At 37.6% G+C, this 5,262-nt stretch overlaps 1 pseudogene; it reads left to right on the top strand.

Moving 5' to 3' along the window:
- The first annotated feature begins 2,641 nt into the window (after window positions 1-2,641).
- LOC149193353 (abscisic acid receptor PYL9 pseudogene) lies at window positions 2,642-3,674 on the top strand (annotated as a pseudogene).
- The last annotated feature ends 1,588 nt before the right edge of the window (window positions 3,675-5,262 follow it).

Raw genomic sequence — 5,262 nt, 5'->3', positions numbered from 1 at the left:
TGGAAGGGGTTGGTGCATTAAGAATATTGAAATTTTGGTTTGGCTTTGGGGATATAAAGTTAATGGAGATTTTGGTCTATGATTGAGTGGATTAAGGATGGGGCTTGGGCTTTTCAATCCACTTCTTAAATTTAAAATGACTTTATGAAAATCAAGATCCGGAGATTAGCAGAGGTGGATATGGATCTTATAATGAGTTTCTTTGGTAATCATTTTTTGTTAATTCTTTTTATCAGATACTTACATAATTTGGGCATTATTATATAAACCTAACATAGGTTGCATCGGATCCCTCTTGTCTACACTGAGGTTTTTGGGTTTATATGGGGATATGGCTATGGAATGGGACAAATATATACAAAATCTAAGTTTGGCAGGTATCATTCTGGATGGAAATATGGACAAATTCTTTTGGGAGGGGCTAATAGAACAAGGACAAATATTTGTTAGATATGCTTATCGGTATATTTCTATGGCAAAACAGAACAAGAAGGAAAAAGGGTGGTTCTGTAAAATATGGAAATGAAACATTCCCTTAAAGCTTATACGTTTTGGATGGCTTGCATAGCAAAACAAAATTCTCACATGGGATAATTTATGTCATAGGGGTTTTATTGGTCCAGGCATATGCATTTTGTACTTACAGTTTCTAGAGGATGTGACTCACATTTTCCTCACATGCCCATTTTTAGTATCCATTTGGATTGTTGTTCTGAACACCTTAAAAATTTCTGCAAGTTGGAATCTTACATCTGTGGGAGCATGTATTATGGACTAGATGAAGGAATATAAGGTTTATGGATCTCTTCCTTTTTAAGTTATGTGCAGTATATGGAGATGTAGGAATAAATGTGTTTTTGAGGATAAGCCACTAGATATTTATGGGACATGCTTTAAGATATATGCTTATTTTAATTAATTTGGGCTAGTGGATATATGGGTTATATACCTTGTGGGGTTTTTCAATGGAGATGTGAAAAATAATTCATGTGGGTGTGGGGCACACATTATCTTTAGGCCAGGACAATATTACCATTTTTTTGGAATTGTGGCATCGACTCCAACACAAGGGCAGAAATCATTGCTCTGTGGGGTGTCCTTTATTGTGCTAAGTGGCTTTACATTAAGATTTGAACATATTTGGAGATTCTAAAGGGGTGATTGATTGGGTTTTAAAGAAGTCAACTTTTGATCCTCCTTTACTATCTCATTAGCTGCAGATAATCAACAAGATGGTTGAGCTTTTTGGTGAGGTGCATTTTGGACATATATAGATGGAACAAAATGGAGTGGGGGATGCTTTGTCAAAAAAATGTTTTCGATGCCCTCTAGGGGAGATCTACTATGTTGCATACATCAATGATCAATTCCATAAAGCTGGGAAACTTCCATTCATATAGTCTTTATCTCTTTGGGTATTTTTGGTTAATTGATACACATATAATGCTGATAAAGCACATAAGTACAATATAATGGATTAGTTTTTTGTTTACAATCACAATATTAGATAGCATAATAACCCACTTCACTTAATTAATTATATATAATTATTGCAATAATAAATATTTAAATATAATATTAAATAACATGATATGTATTTTCACTCAACTTTAATGTCTTTTAAAGTGATATTATGATATGTATTTTCATTGAACTATAATATCTTTTAAAGGGACATTTTAGTATTTGTAAACAATATATTGAAAAAGAAAAATCTAAAATAAGAATATTCACGCCCACATAAAACACAATCCCCAAAAGTGCATAACATAGTTAATGAACCAGCTCAATTAAATAATTATATATATATATATATATATATATATATATATTATTTTTTGATGGAGTTGTCTTTAGTGCGATCTTTTAGAGATTTTGGTGACAGAATCTGACAGGAAAAATTGAGGTTAAATCTTGATTTGTATTATTTAAAATGGTTTTTCAACTGCATATTTGGATTCAGCACTCTGAAAAACCCCTGGGACACTTTGATTGTGCAGAAATTAGTTATCGAACTTGCGATTTCAATAAATTGCTGCCGGATTTTGACCAGAAAATCCCACCGAAAAAGCTTCCAAAAAATCTCTTTAAAGACAACTGCTTTTTTGACGTGGTGGACACGAAAAGAAAAGGCTTGCTTTGGCGCAATTGCCTCTGGCTCTGACGCTCCCAATGTCGGTGCAACTATCTTCAATCCTGAACACTGACACACTGCATCAACTTGTTGAAGTCCGGTTGCAAAATGGACCCAAAAATTTAGCGGCGAACAAATTTTCATGATTTTGTTGTTCGAAGTAGCTCCATCGGTCTACCAATAAACTAAATTAGGCACAGCTCTCTATCCTTCTAGAGCACCAAGGGCAAGTTGAGCAAGTGGACCACATGACTCCCATGAAAAGTTAACTCATCCACGAAAGTTAACTCATCCACTTTCGTGGATGGTAATATATGTATTACGTATGTGCATCATCATCCTGTCAATATTTTAGACCTAACGACAACAGCACGGATATTGGACAGAGTTTTAGAGCATCCCATCGAGTGGAATTTTCGCTTCCAAACTTTTTCGCAGGCCCACCTAATTCAAACCTATATAACCATGAGTAGGGAGAAACCCCAAACACAAGAAAAGCCCAGAGCAGTAACTAGCGCTCCCTCCATGACCAGCGTTGGCTTTCTGTATGAGGCTTGAGCTGTGAGAACTGGTTTTCTAACTGCAGAATTGCAGAACTGAAGAACAGGTAGTTCGATACTTGGGGAGAGGTATCTGTCTGTGTTGTGGTTTTGGGTTTCGAGAGCGTAGTTGTGACAATGATGTATGAAACGCAGCCTCAAGAGGTGTGGAGATCATCGCGGGATTTGATCTCGGTACCTATTGACAACGAGGAGCCAAGCTTCAGATTGTCGGGCGTTTCGAAACAAATTAGCAAGATGGGCGCCGTGCAGTACTGGGAGGGGGAGGAAGGATATGGGGAATGGCTGCAGGAGATGATGGAGCGATACCATTCTCATTCACATGATGGAGCCAGAGAGTGCAGGTGTTCATCTGTGGTGATACAGAAAGTGGAGGCGCCGGTTAGCGTTGTCTGGTCGCTGGTTCGGAGATTCGACCAGCCTCAAGTATACAAAAATTTCGTTCGCAATTGCTTCATGCGTGGAGATCTCAACGTTGGCTGTGTCAGAGAAGTTAGTGTTGTTTCGGGTCTTCCTGCGGCCACCAGTACCGAGCGACTGGACATTCTGGACGAGGAGCGGCATATTCTGAGCTTCAGTATTGTGGGGGGCGAACATAGGCTCAACAATTATCGATCCATCACAACTCTGCACGAGAGGCTTATAAATGGGAAACCCGAAACTATTGTGATCGAATCGTACGTGGTAGATGTACCACAAGGGAATACAAAAGAGGAGGCGTGTTTATTCGTAGAGACCATCATTGAATCCAATCTTCGGTCTTTGGCTCATGTTTCCAAACTCCTCAATGGTACCCACTCCGCTATTTACAGTCTCCCAGACCCGAGTACCTGTTTCTGAAGATTCGTGATTCTGTTTGATATACCGTTTTTTTTTTTCTTATATTATATCTTGTAGTACTAAGTTTGATTTTGAGATATTCTTTATCTTGTAGTACTAAGTTTGATTTTGAGATATTCTTGGAATTTGCAATTGAGATGAGTGAGAAGTGTAATAAAGAAAAATTATTATTTAATGAAAAATATCAAAGGTCTTCGCGGTGTTTATATTGATATCAGAAGGGACATGGTAGTTCGATGGCTGGTTCCCACATGGTGGTTCTTTGGCCAGTCGTGGAGGGAGCAACCCGCGGACTTTGAAGTGGGGTGGGGGTAGCGGCGGCTAAGGGCACTGGTAGCGGAGGGACAGCGCGACGGCCTTGGCATGGAGGCAAGGCGGAACAACATTGTTGTCTGGATATTTGTCGGGATTTGATTAATTTTTGTTGTAACGTTTGGAAACTTCGGAGAGGGTGCGATAGGAAGAACATGTCGCACTCATTGCCATTTTAAACAAGATGCAGTAATTCTAGTGCCATGTTCGGGAGGGATCATGATGGTCTGGTTGGCTAGAATTTGATATCAGAGAAGGTGAAGAAGTTGGAGTCATGGATGGCGCACTTTGAGGAGCATGTCCAAGGGACTGATCCGAACAACCCTGCCTCAATTACTTTAGATGAATGATCATGGTTAGAGGTGTTTTACATGTTTTCCATGTTTTCTAGTGCTTTTGGCCTCCTAAGTTGTGGACAATGTCTCTATGTATTCTTTTGTTTCTTTGTCATATACTAATGGCAGTAATCAACAAATTTGGTTGGAGTGAGGTTACTTGCATTTTGAAACTAATATACTCTTTTTTTACTAAATAAATAAACTCTGATTTAAAAAAAAAACAACCAAAAAACCAAAAAAAAACATACAGATATAAAAAGTCAGAGAATATATAATTCAATTGTTTCATGAAATCTTCAAACTTGAAGATAGCAGTGATTACTCTTCATAGCAGGATATGACAGATGGAATAGTTGGACTCATTTATCTATGATAAGCAACATCTCTGCTAACTGCTTCAAATCTGAATGGTAGCAATCAAAGTTCTGCTTCTATGCCACGAATGAGGAAGCGTTGCCTATTTTGAACAATCTCACTCGTAATTACCTTCCTCAAAAAAATGTCGATATTCACGTTTTGAACATATATGTGGATTTTCAGGAAGGGTTAATTGCTGCCCGCTATTCCGTTTTGTGAAAAAATACAGACTTATTGGCGGCGGTATTATATTATTATTATAGAAGAGGAATATATATGTGTTTGAGCATTAATGAGTATTAATAGATGTTTTAGATAATAATTTATTTAAAAAAGGTTTGTTATGAGTTTAATATTCTGGCAGGAGTGAAAGCCTGCTCCCTTAGACCACCAGCGGGTTATTACAGGTGGCGTGGTTTTCCTTGATAACAGTGATGAGTCAAACCGACATTCGCGGATAGTAGCCAGAGATGGCTGTCCTCACTGTTGGTTTGACACTGAGTTTGATAGGTTTTGCCACCTTCGAAAAAAAAAAAAAGGTTGGAATTGAACTTGATAGAATTACAATATTTTTCAAAAACACTTTAATTAAATTTAATTGACTTTTATAGAGGATATGGGATAGGCATTGATCCACTTATATATGCATGAGTTAGAGGCTTGTTTTGATCCATACTATTTTAAATATAATTTTTAAATACAACCACACATTTTAGGAGTA

The sequence above is a fragment of the Pinus tabuliformis genome, chromosome 2_2 (genome assembly GCF_031772625.1).
Source record: "Pinus tabuliformis cultivar Carrire ecotype Pingquan chromosome 2_2, CPIR1, whole genome shotgun sequence".
Lineage (NCBI taxonomy): Eukaryota > Viridiplantae > Streptophyta > Pinopsida > Pinales > Pinaceae > Pinus > Pinus tabuliformis.
Note: the sequence above shows the minus strand (reverse complement) of the source record. Positions and strands in the feature narration are given on the sequence as shown.